Source organism: Bos javanicus, chromosome 7 (genome assembly GCF_032452875.1).
Source record: "Bos javanicus breed banteng chromosome 7, ARS-OSU_banteng_1.0, whole genome shotgun sequence".
Taxonomy (NCBI): domain Eukaryota; kingdom Metazoa; phylum Chordata; class Mammalia; order Artiodactyla; family Bovidae; genus Bos; species Bos javanicus.
In genome coordinates, this window is record NC_083874.1 from 54,774,903 (window position 1) to 54,788,598 (window position 13,696).

Genomic DNA, 13,696 nt, shown 5'->3' on the forward strand with positions numbered 1-13,696 from the left:
TCAGGGAGGTTTTCCCTCGTGTTCTAAGAACAGAGTGTGGTCGACCTGCACTGATCTATTTATGAATCTCCATACGTGGCTTTTTTTTTTTTTTTTTTCCAGAAATACAGCTGTCATTACGGGCATTCACAGTGGCTTCGGCACTAACTGGAGCTAACTTATTCAACTGGGAAGTTAATGCTTGGGTGTCCTTAACCCGGGCACGCCAGTCTCCCCAGAGAGTCTTGCTTCTGGCAGTGTGAGGCTCTAAGCTCCTACTTCCTGTCCACTGAGGTGTCTGGACAAAGTAAGGCTGGCAGTTAAAGGGGAGATGATCTTGTATATTGCAGTCAAAATTAAAAATGCAGTTGGGTGAATTATGATGCTCCATCTGAAGAGTTCTCAAGGTTTAGGTCATAATGTATATAGAATTAGGGTTACTGATAGTTAAATCTATGATATTTAGGAAAATATCATCAAAGTAGTATTTGGGAAGGTTAACTTGAGGACACTGAAACATGTCGGTAGGTGTCCAACGTGCTACTGGAGATCAGTGGAGAAATAACTCCAGAAAGAATGAAGAGATGGAGCCAAAACAAAAACAACACCTAGTTGTGGATGTGACTGGTGATAGAAGTAAAGCCCGATGCTATAAAGAGCAATACTGCATAGGAACCTGGAATGTTAGGTCCATGAATCAAGGCAAACTGGAAATGGTCAAACAGGAGATAGCAAGAGTAAACATCGAATTTTAGGGATCAATGAACTAAAATGGACTGGAATGGGTGAATTTAACTCAGATGACCATTATATCTACTACTGTGGGCAGGGATCCCTTAGAAGAAACGGAGTAGCCATCATAGTCAACAAAAGAGTCCGAAATGCAGTACTTGGATGCAGTCTCAAAAATGACAGAATGATCTCTGTTTGTTTCCAAGGCAAACCATTCAATATCACAGTAATCCAAGTCTATGCCCAGACCGTAATGCTGAAGAAGCTGAAGTTGAAAGGTTCTGTGAAGATCTACAAGACTTTCTAGAACTAACACTCCAGAAAGATGTCCTTTTCATTATAGGGGACTGGAATGCAAAAGTAGGAAGTCAAGAGATACCTCGAGTAGCAGGCAAATTTGGCCTTGGAGTACAAAATAAAGCAGGTCAAAGGTTAACAGAGTTTTGCCAAGAGAATGCACTGGCCATAGCAAACACCCTCTTACAGCAACATAAGAGACAACTCTACAAAAGGACATCACTAGATGGTCAATATCGAAATCAGATTGATTATATTCTTTGCAGTCAAATATGGAGAAGCTCTATACAGTCAGCAAAGACAACACTGGGAAGTGACTGGCTCAGCTCATGAACTCCTTATTGCCAAATTCAGATTTAAAATGAAAACAGTAGGGAAACCACTAGACCATTCAGGTATGACCTAAATTAAATTCCTTATGATTATACAGTGGAAGTGACAAATAGATTCAAGGGATTAGATCTGATAGACAGAGTACCTGAAGAACTATAGATGGAGTTTCATGACATTGTACAGGAGGCAGTGATCAAGACCATCCCCAAGAAAAAGAAATGCGAAAAAGCAAAATGGTTGTTTGACAAGGCCTTACAAATAGCTGAGAAAAGTAGAGAAGCTAAAGACAAAGGAGAAAAGAAAAGATAAACCCATTTGAATGCAGAGTTCCAAAGAATAGCAAGGAGAGATAAGAAAGCCTGCCTCAGTGATCAGTGCAAAGCAATAGAGGAAAACAATAGAATGAGAAAGACAAGAGATTTATTTAAGAAAATTAGAGATACCAAGGGAACATTTCATGCAAAGATGGGCAAAATAAAGGACAAAAATGGTATGGACCTAACAGAAGCAGAAGATATTAAGAAGAGGTGGCAAGAATACACAGAACTATTCAAAAAAGATCTTGATGACCCAGATAACCATGATGGTGTGATCACTCACCCAGAGCCAGACACCTTGGAATGCGAAGTCAAGTGTGCCTTAGGAAGCATCACTATGAACAAAGCTAGTGGAGGTGATGGAATTCCAGTTGAGATATTTCAAACCCTAAAAGATGATGCTGTGAAAGTGCTGCACTCAATATGCCAGCAAATTTGGAAAACTCAGCAGTGGCCACAGGACTGGAAAAGGTCAGTTTCCATTTCAATGCCAAAGAAAGGCAATGCCAAGGAATGCTCAAACTACCGCACAATTGCACTCATCTCACATGCTAGTAAAGTAATGGTCAAAATTCTCCAAGCCAAACTTCAACAGTAAGTGAACTGTGAACTTCCAGATGTTCAACTGGATTTAGAATAGGCAGAGGAACCAGAGATCAAATTGCCAACATCTGTTGGATCATTGAAAAAGCAAGAGAGTTCCAGAAAAACATTTACTTCTGCTTTATTGACTATGCCAAAGCCTTTGACTGTGTGGATCACAACAAACTGTGGAGAATTCTTAAAGAAATGGGAATACCAGATCACCTGACCTGCCTCTTGAGAAATGTGTATGCAGGCCAAGAAGCAGCAGTTAGAACTGGACGTGAAACAACAGACTGGTTCCAAATAGGAAAAGGAGCACGTCAAGGCTGTATATTGTCATCCTGCTTATTTAACTTATATGCAGAGTACATCATGAGAAACACTGGGCTGGATGAAGCAGAAGCTGGAATCAAGATTGCCAGGAGAAATATCAATCACCTCAGATATGCAGATGACACCACCCTTATGGCAGAAAGCGAAGAAGAACTAAGGAGCCTCTTGATGAAAGTGAAAGAGGAGAGTGAAAAAGGTGCCTTAAAACTCAACATTCAGAAAACTAAGATTATGGCATCTGGTGCCATCACTTCATGGGAAATAGATGGGGAAACAATGGAAACAGTGAAAGACTTTATTTTGGGGAGCTCCAAAATCACTGCAGATGGTGACTGCAGCCATGAAATTAAAAGACGCTTTCTCCTTGGAAGAAAAGCTATGACTAACCTAGACAGCATATTAAAAAGCAGAGACGTTACTTTGCCAACAAAAGTCTGTCTAGTCAAAGCTATAGTACTCGTATGTGACCAGTAGTCATGGATGAGAGCTGGACTATAAAGAAAGCTGAGTGCCGAAGAATTGATACTTTTGAACTGTGGTGTTGGAGACTATACTTTAGAGTCCCCTGGAGAGCAAGGAGATCCAACCAGTTCATCCTAAAGGAAATCAGTCCTGAATATTCATTGGAAGGACTGATACTGAAGCTGAAACTTCAACACTTAGGCCACCTGATGCGAAGAACTGAAAAGGGTCATTTGAAAAGACCCTGATGCTGGGAAAAATTGAAGGCAGGAGGAGAAGGGAATGACAGAGGATGAGATGTTGGATGGCATCACCGACTTGATGGACATGAGTCTGAGTAAGCTCAGGAGTTGGTGATGGACAGGGAAGTCTGTCATACTGCCCCCCATGAGGTCACAAAGAGTTAGACACGACTGAGTGACTGAACTGAACTCAATTTAGGACAAGTGGATTGGAAAGGAAGAGACACTGTCTTCTAAGATGCCAACTAGGAAAATGCTGTAGTAATCTGGGAATAATTGCTCTGCTTATTGCCATGGCAGTTTCTTTCCTAACATCAAGTTCTCAGTGTGCTTGTTACAGTGCCTGGCAAGGCAGAGATGACTAATAAACCCTGGCTGAGTAAATGCCTGTGTAAACCTGGAAGATTAATTATAGTATTGTAAAGAAAGGGAACACAGAAGAGGCAAAAAAGAATGCAGAAGCCTTACCTAGTAGAGATGTGTAAGAAGCTGGGGAGAAAGGAGAGCAAATGATGACCGCAGTCTTGATCTTTACTGGTGTGACTGTGAGAGACAGAGAGAGAAAGAAGGAAGAGACCAACTGAGAGAGAGAGAACAAAAACTGTGGACTGTGGAGAGGTAGCCTGTCAAAGTAGAGGGAGGGAGAAGAGGAGTACTATTCAATGCATGTATGCTGAGTTTGCGTCGACAACGGGACATCTTAAAGAGATGTGGAGAAGAATGTGAGCATGGGTAAGAGGTTAGCATCTGGAATAAAGATCTGGGTTATCATGGAGGCAAGAGTTGAATCTATAAAAGCAAGTGAACTGCCGTGGAGGGCAGGATACAAAGAGAGAAAATTGAGTTCTGAGAATTAAGTTCTGAGGAATGTCCCTTCTTTCAGAAAGTGCTGGCAACGCTGGAGAAACTTGCAGATAAGCTTCTCCAACTGCCAATTGAATCCTTATTTACTAAAGGCCTGCTGAAATTACTTGACATTTTAAATGCAGACTACAGAGAGTGTCATTCAGAATCAGATATGCCGTGGAAAAATCCTCCTGAGATATATACGGAGGGAAAAAAAAAGATTCCCATTTCTCAGTTGTTCTCTGTTTTAAAATTGTCAAAAGCCACAAAAATCAAGGTGCTTCAGTTCAGCAGTTAGAGCTGAGGTTTGCTCTCATTCTAGCTCCTGGAGTGTACTTCCCCCCTTCTATTTTTGCTTTGTCTCTACTTTGTAAAGAGGTTGTTTAAGCCTGTGCATCAAACTCTCAGAGCAACCCAGCCACTGAGGGAAAATCAAAAAGGAAGTATAGTGCATTTATACCAGCTTTGCTGGGAGCCAGTGGGAGGAGAAACCAAAGGATGCTGTCCAGATCAGTGACCCCTGCGCACTGGAAAAGTTAACTGGCAAACAGCGCAGGAACATAATGGGAGGACCATGAGTGGCTCAGGCAGCTTTTTTAGGATGAAAGGAGCACACCTTTGGCAGTGACCATTTTTCACTTTCTTGCTTCCCAGAGGCCCTCTTCTTATACCTGAACAAAAACAGTTCCTTTCCAGATGTAATCAAACATGTAGCGACAAGCGGGAGACGGGCTGGGGAGCAACGGTGCAGTCTCTGCCTTGGGTAATGCTGAGGCACCAGATAGCTTGTTGGAGGACATGTTGAAATAAATATATGTAGCTTTTATTGAGGTAACCATTTTTCTATCAAGGACACGTGTTTGTGTGTGTGCAGGCAAGTGGGCATATATGTGTTGCTAGCATCAATTTGGGTAGGTAAATGGAAACACGTGATTATTCCACAGTACTGCAAGGATGATGGAAACAATATGCTTTTTAAATAAGCAGATATCGCATGGAAGCAGGACCCAGGTGCTTCCTTTCTGAAGGAAACTCCCAACAACACACCGAGATCCACTATTAACAATGAACACATATCGACAGAAAAGCCCAGAGATTCTCAAATCAAATTCTTTAAGGCTTATAATACTGTAGATTCAGCTTTAAGGGGGAGAAATTAAAAAGCAATCATTTTAATTATTATGTTTATGTCAAGTTAAGCTAACTGCTACAGTAATATCACTTGGCTTAGTCTACTGTAATTAATTCAGTGAATGTACAAAGAAAACAAATTAGAACTATTTATAGCACTGAAGCTGAGTGGAAATGAGATATTGCCCAAGTGCTATTACAATAAATATAGGTTGTTGACACTCCTTCAAACTATGCTTTAGGACTTTCAGCCATTTATGTTATTCTTCAATGGTATAAACCTCCATGAAATAAAGAAAATTCCAATAGTGGATCTCGTCAATCTTATTTTCAGATGTGCATGTCACGTTGAGTAACCAGGCACTTGTTTTATTTGAGCCAAATTAAATAAATCTCATTAAGGAAATGTTACTAGTATGCAAACACTGAATGCATTAAAAAAAAAAAAAAGCTGTCTCTGCAATTAGATACAAATATTACATGACTTTATGAGTTAGTCCCACAGAGTGAAAATCATGGTCAAGATTCCTCTCATTTAACTGGCATAGATTCTCCCCAGGTTTAGTTAATAGTGAATTATATGTAAATGAAAAGAAATACAGGCCTGGAACAAAAGGAGAACATATGTATTAGAGATGATTGTTTCTTCTTTTTGGACTGCAAGGAGATCAAACCTGTTAATCCTAAAGGAAATCAGTCCTGAATATTCATTGGAAGGACTGATGCTGAAGCTGAAACTCCAATACTTTGGCCACCTGATGCGAAGAACTGACTCATCTGAAAAGACCCTGTTGGTAGCAAAGATTGAAGGCAGGAGGAGAAGGGGACAACAGAGGATAAGATGGTGGGATGGCATCACTGACTCAGTGGACATGAGTTTGAGCAAGCTCCGGGAGTTGGTGATGAACAGGGAAGCCTGGTGTGCTGTAGTCCATGGGGTTGCAGACTCGGACATGACTGAGTGAACTGAACTGATGGATCCTTTTCAAATGTTACCATGTTTTCAAGTTCTCATAACTGCTTTTTAAGTCAAATCACAAATACAGCTATATTCAGCTGTATAAGAATTGGGCAAATACTTTGAATTTTTTAAATAATCTAAAATGATGATAGCGACACCTATCTCACTGGATTGTTGTAATCTTTAAATGAGATACGCATGTGACACATCTGTTGTGGCACTTGGCCAAGTACATTTTAGCTTATTTCACTATGCAAAGCATTTTAAAATTCATCTTTGAAGCCAAATACACAAACAGTGGCTATGCTTTTGTCAACTTGTTTTATCTTGAAGTTAATCAGATTTATCACCTAATAAAATGCATCATTTAACTGAGAATTCATATAATTAACGTGCATGTTTTTCTTAATAAAGTACATGAGGTGCCAGAGCTGTGATGCCAAGTCTCTCCCTTGCATGAGTTTACTTCCACTTTATCTTCTCAAGTTTGCCTTGACTTAGAATTTCACTAGCTTGTGAGCTCCCTGAAAGCAGAAGCAGATGCTTCCATCTGTATTCTCTCACAGAATCCACCATGTGGTAGCCACTCAATGAACACTGACTGAACACTTGACTTGTTGCCAGGAAACTAGAAGATTCATCAATTAAAATAATTTACGTTGGCTGTGAGATCCCCACTATGTTTGGTCAATAAAAGTACTCTGAGTTCTCTGGGATGTTAATTCTTTTTTCTTAATACTACTCTTGAGCATCTCTTAATTCCACTCTTGAGCATCTCTTAAACAAAAATGGGAAGGGAGATAAAAAGAGAAAAATAGAGAAAAATTAAAGGGAAACAAGGAGATAGCAAATAGGAGGAGAGGAGAAAAATGAATCAATGAACTTCACTTTTTACCTTTCACCAAATACCTTTCAGTACTACATGCTTTTTTTAAGTCAATTTATCTTTTTAGAATTGAAGTATAGTTTACTTACAGTGGTACATTGTCAATTTATCTTTTACAATTAGAAAGAAAAATGGATAGTTTTTTATCTCTATTTTAAACTATTTCAGTTAAAATGGTAACGTTAGGTAGTTAGAACAGGAAAAAGGAGTACAAAATGGTGGTACTAAAAGACAAAGGGAAAAGCCCACAAAAAGGGAACAAAGGAAAAATCCACAGATGGGAGTGAGAACCTCAGATGAAACAAACACGCCCCCTTCCTGGCTAGCCCTAATTTCAATAGGGCAGGCTGGGGGGAGGAGACAAAACATAAAAAGAGGGAGCCAAACAGTTGAGGCCTCTTTCGAAGGTTGGCCCGCCCTCATGCCTCAAGGGTGTACTATCCTTTGTTTGCCGAATGAATAAAAGTCTGAGCTGAAACACTAGTCCACAGTTTCAAATCTTTGTTGTGGTGAGACAGAATCGAGGAAATTACACACTCTCCCGACAGAAACATAAATTGAGACCTGATTTGCGAATTATAGCTATTATCCACGTTTTGGAGGTTCCTGGAAGTTTTGAAGTTGCAGAGTAGAAAGGAAGGAACATGTGTTTTAAATTAGACATATTTGGCCCTACATGTACCTTGTCTGACTTAATCCCTTTGAGCTTCCATTTTATCTTCTTTAAAGTAAGACTTCCCTCTCAAAATTATATCAGGGTCAAGAGTACAAATTCTGGAGTTAGGCTCAAATGATAACGCCAGCATCTGCTAACAAGGTAAACTTGTGTGAACGTCATTTTCCTCATAAATATAATATAGGTATGAATAATATCTACCTCATCAGGCTATGAGGAGGAATAAATGAGATAATCAGGAAGAATTTCACTCTGCATTATTAGTCGACTTGCATGATCAAAAATTATACTCAACATTATTATAATTTTGTCAATACAAATTTGGTAGAAATTTGTTTTCCCTGTTGGTATTTATACAGCTATACACACACACGCACACACACACACACACACATATATGTATATATGGGTGTGTGTATATATATATATATAAAATATCCTTGCTTTTTGACCCACAAAGCATATGTACGTGTATATACATATATATACACATATATGTAATATCCTTGCCTCGACCCATAAAACCTCAATATTTATTATCCAGTCCTTTACAGAATAAGTAGTTTACTGACCTCTGCTTAGAAGATAGGAAATCATACCATCCCAAGGTACTGCTTCTGCTAAGTCACATGTTTTCTATTAATGAAATCAATTTCATGTAGTTAAGAGCAGAGAGACATAAGGCTAGAGGAAATAGTGAAAGGTAGACAAATTTTAAAGAGTTTTTTTCCCTTAATGGGAAAAAAAGAGGTGCTTTCCCCACTTCTATTCTTTTTAGGTCTAAGTTAGAAGAATGCTTTACCGGTACCTTTCCTGGACACCTAGTAAATAAATGCTGATGGAACAACTGATGATACGTACGGGAAAAAACAAAGTCAGATCCCGACTTCATATACCAGGTGGATAAAAAACACTTTTATGTGAAAAGCAAAATGTAAAAATCCTTAACAGAAAATACTGAAGGTGCTTTCTGGCTTTGGGATAAGACAGACACAAACCATCAAGAAGATGGAGCACTTAAACCTTACGTAGTCCTAGGAAAACACTTGCACACATGTACGCAAGGAGACACACGAGATTGTTCACAGACCATTATAAAAGCAGGCAATTGGACACAAACTTAATGTCATAAGTAGTAAAGGTATCAATACATAGTGATATATTAATGGACTATTATATGCAAGTAAATAGAGCTTCACAAAGTATTCACATAACTGAAATCTCACAAACTTGCACGTGAAAAAAGCAAATTCTAGAAGAGTAACACAGCATGACGTCATTTATATAAGTCAAAAACACACAAAATAATACCATTATTTAAGAATAGATACACATGTAGTAAAAATATAAAGGAACGCTGAGAATAAGCTGAAAATACAGCATATCAGTAACTTCTGGAAAGACATAGGCTACAATTTAGAATATTCATAGAGCATTTTAACTATACTTCATGTTTTTACATTTCAATCTAGAGGCAGAATACAAAGCTATTTATTATATTTTTAAAATCTTACTGCATATATTATGGATCTTATATCTTACTGCATTACAGTAAGTATAAAAATCAAATTAAGAGAACCCCCAAAACCTCTTTTCCTTTATAGGCATTACCTTATTTGAGAGCCATGCTGGTTTTCCCTGTACTTCTCATGTTGCTTTCCTGAAGAGTAGCATAGCTTTTAGTTTGTCCAAGACATTTTAGTTATTGAACTAAGGAAATGGTTATAGGACTCTTTGAGAAGAGTCATGTAATACCCCGGAGACCACTGGTAGTACAGATGAAAGTCCTTGGTACCTTGGAGTGAATTAGGTTATTTTTGTAAGATTGAAAGGTGCACTGATGAACAAAGAAAAAAAAAAAAAAAGGAATAACTGTACTGATAAAATATCAAACTCTAGCCTACGGATGATGTGTCTGCTTAATATTTTTGATTGCAACTAAATTAGAAAGACAATATTTAACAGCCAAGGTTACATTAGTTATTGAGGCAAAATCGTATTTTCTTTTTAAGGTATAGTTAAAACTTTCAAGCAATTCAAGAGGTCTGGAAAAGAACAACTAGTCATCAATTCTATCACTTAGTGAAACATTTGTGCCAGGTGACAAATGTGTGTCTGAGGGGGTGTGTGTGTGTGTGCACACTGTATTTTTTTACAAAGAAGATATCATCCCATATATACTTTCACAAAGCCTGAGGAAATTAGAACATCGATAGGGAATACTTTCATATATATACATACATACATATGTAAATATATTCTTATGGAATATGATTGAAATTTTATTACTTCAAAATTATATGTACATTTATTGTTATATATAACATATATACAATACATATTACATGCTGTATATAAGTTAAATATCCAGAATTGAAATGTGTTAAAGAATCTAATAAAACTTTAAAGAGAGAAAACTAAAGTTCAAAAATGACTTAATCAAGGTCTAGTTATTAGCAAGGCTAGTGCTAATAAGATATATATTTTTCATTCTTAGTTCTCAGTTCAAAATTGTGCAAGAAACATGTCCTTCTTAGCTACAGGAAAAGAAGCAAATATGGGTCACTGTTATTTACTTGTCATCAGATATATGAAATATGAAGTGTCCCTATCTGGGCTACTCAATGAAAGAAAGATGTGAAGAATTTGGAAGGGACTTAGAGAAGAGTTGGAAGGGCAATCAGAAACTCAGTTGTGAGGAAAAGCATTAAGGCAGAGAATATTCAGCTTGTAAGGAGGAAGCCAAAGGATTTTGTTCATAATAGCAACTTGATATCTTGGAACTACACTCCACGGGATAAGCTCACTGAATAAGGGTGGGAAACATTCCCCAGTCATTGAACCAAGACTTCAAAGTAAGGGCCTATTCCTTTCCACAACCCTTGCAAAAATATATCCAAAATATTTTCCCCATCACTTCGAGATGAAATAATTGGTTCACTTACGTTTTGTTGTTGTTGTTAAAGAATTGAGAAAAGGCAACATAAAAATTCAATAAGCACAAAATGCTACAGATACATCTTATTTCTATATTAGAGTCAATTAAAGTTTGAACAGACATAAACTGAAGACTGGAAGGGATACCAACATAGAGACAGAATGGCAAGCATAGAAGCCATACCCTGGCATTAACTGTAATGTTCCTCTGTAAAATGCTGATACAATTGCCTACTTTCTATGGCTTTTTAACTGTTTAGATTCATAGGTTCTACTCTGAATCATAATATTATAATTGCCAATGCGGAAGAAAGGGTTTTTCAAGCAGGACTAGCAGCCAGAGCATGCTCAGTTTGGGGAGCAGGTAAGAAATTAAGCCAATTAGAGTGGTCTCTCTTCCACGGATACTCTTTCAGATCTTGACCAGGGACCACAGCTCCCCTGCTCTAGTCCTAGAGGGTGGTGGTATGGCAGGGCATGTGTGCTCATTCGTGTCCAACTCTTTGCAACCCCATAGACTGCAGCCCACCAGGCTCCTCTGTCCATGGGATTTCCTAGGCAAGAACACTGACCCAGGGATCAAACCCGCGTCTCTTGTGTTTCCTGCACTGGCAGATGGATTCTTTACCACTGGTGCCACCTTAAAGGGTGGTGACCTGATCCCATCTCCAATGAAGAAAGAAGACCCAAGCTCTAATTGCAGCATGAAAAGTTAAAGTGAAAGTCACGTCCACGGACTGTATCATCCACGGAATTCTCCAGGCCAGAATACTGGAGTGGGAAGCTTTTCACTTCTCCAGAGGGATCTTCCCAAATCAGGGATCAAACCCAGGCCTCCTGCATTGCAGGGGGATTCTTTACCAGCTGAGCCACAAATGAAGCCCAAGAATACTGGAGTCGGTGGCCTATCCGTTCTCCAGCAGATCTTCCTGACCCAGGAATGGAACTGGGGTCTCCTGCATTGCAGGTGGATTCTTTACCAACTGAGCTATGAGGGAAGCCCATAAATTTAAGTATGAAGTATGAGCAATTTAAATTAGTGGCTAGAAAAATTTCCCAGTCCTAGGGCTGAAACAGGTTTCCAAGAGGTTCTGTAAACAAGTTTGTATCAGTAGGGAATTACCTTGTATTATGTGAATATTTAAAAACTGCTTTAGTATTGAGTTTCATTATAAAACTGATTTAAAGAATTAACATACCTGTCCATTGTTTGTTTATCCTTTTTTGGTACTACTTCTTACATCATGTAAACAGGTTTTATTTTTATATACTAAAAATTCTTATCAATGTCTATAAATACTAAAATAAATTCTTTTGCATATCTTAGCACAAACTCTCCAATCTTTCCACTGCTGAGTCTCTTAAGGTTCCAGACTCCTCTCTATCACCTTCAATTCAATCCTGACTTTCTCAACTCCCATTCTGCCTTTAATTGGGTCTGGTTAAGACCCATGCTTTGTTCATAAATGATTCTGTTATTTTTATTATAAAATAAAAGCAGAAAATCAATGTGAATTTTATGTCAAATATTAAATTCTAATTTTGGTTCAAAGTAATAGATGATCAAAGATAGCCATGTGTAAATACCATTTACATCACTGGAGATGTAATTTAATCTTTTATTAAACTGTAGCAATGATTGAACCTTTTATAGAAAAAGCCAGAACCATGTTATCCCACTAGGAAGATTGTGACCTAGACCAGAGTCAGAATAGAATATGGTCTGAAGTGAAGAGATGGTAAAAATTGAACCTGGTTAAACATGACCTTGGAGAAGGCAATGGCAACCCACTCCAGTACTCTTGCCTGGAAAAATCCCATGGGCAGAGGAGCCTGGTAGGCTGCGATCCATGGGGTTGCAAAGAGTCGGACACGACTGAGCGACTTCACTTTCACTTTTCACTTTCCTGCATTGGAGAAGGAAGTGGCAACCCACTCCAGTGTTCTTCCCTGGAGAATCCCAGGGACGGACGGGGGAGCCTGGTGAGCTGCCGTCTATGGGGTCGCACAGAGTTGGACATGACTGAAGTGACTTAGTAGCAGCAAACATGACCTTGTGTCAGCCATAGACATCCAAGTAGTATCTGAATGGGCATTTAGGCTAGGAGATGTTGATCAATGAATGCTCATGTAGTGATTAAAATGCACCACATTTAAACAGTACAGAAATAGTGTTTTTTTAAAAGTACATTAAGAAAGTAAGCCTATTTATAGGTCTTATAACATAATAAATAGAATGCCAAAGCAAACAAATACCCTCAAAACAAATCCCATCCAAACACAAAGCAAGAAAATATAAGGCAGAAGGAAAGCATTTTAAATTACTTTATCAAAATTAAGAAACTTAACACTTAAAGTTCAATAAAAATTTATATAACTGATTTCAGTAGATGTCTGAATTGGAAATGTTGATTTTAGGCTTCTTTTTAGTTGCTACTATGGTAAAATTTAACTCTTGGGAATTTAAACAGAAGGACATTGGGTAACAAGGCCTAATTTGAGCCACTGTCAGATCATACTATATATCCTATCTCAAAGGATAAATACTGATGTTCGGGAATGTCCTAAAACAACCGAATTCTAAAGGCATACAGAACCACTCAAGGTGAAATTTTAAATGGGCACATTTCAAACTTTTTTAAAAAAATGACATTCTTGGAATGACTTTTCTAAATAAGTAAAAATTTAAAAAAGCTCACTTTAAATGAAGTCTTCCATTTTAATGTGGGAATAATTTGAGCTGTGGGTGTGACATCATATCATTAGCAGTATTTACATTCCACTGCTTAAGAGTAGAAAAAAAAGTTGATATAACTGTCAACCAAAGAGTAACGCTTTGTACAAACATGGATGTAGACATATGTTTCAACAAATCACAGGAAACAATATTCACACTAAACAAAACTATCAAGGAATAAAATTATTGAAATTCTCAGAATTTAAACTCTTTGAGTTTAAATAATAATCAACCTCAGCACT